Here is a 346-nt window from a genome sequence, read left to right on the forward strand (position 1 = left end):
ATTCGAATTTTAATCATTCAAGTTGGTGCTTTGGTTAATTTTATTTGTTTGAGAAGTTCTTAATGCTCTTTCTAGATTGATCACCTAAAACCCTATTTCAAGTCATGAAAAATTACTGGTCTCAAACACTTAACAAATAAACTAAGAAGTAGTTGTACTACTTAGTTTATTTGCCAAGTTAAGCATGTTTTTCTTAAGATCTTATATTCATTACTACTTTAATATTCGAGTAGCCAAAATTAGGTGTGACAACCTAGTCTCTTTGTGGACATAGTATTCTTTAGTAGTGAATATAAGTGATCATCATTCTACCATTTTAGGACATACACTAAAAGGAGGATTTCAG

The sequence above is a fragment of the Lupinus angustifolius genome, unplaced genomic scaffold, assembly GCF_001865875.1.
Source record: "Lupinus angustifolius cultivar Tanjil unplaced genomic scaffold, LupAngTanjil_v1.0 Scaffold_414, whole genome shotgun sequence".
NCBI classification, from domain to species: Eukaryota; Viridiplantae; Streptophyta; class Magnoliopsida; order Fabales; family Fabaceae; genus Lupinus; species Lupinus angustifolius.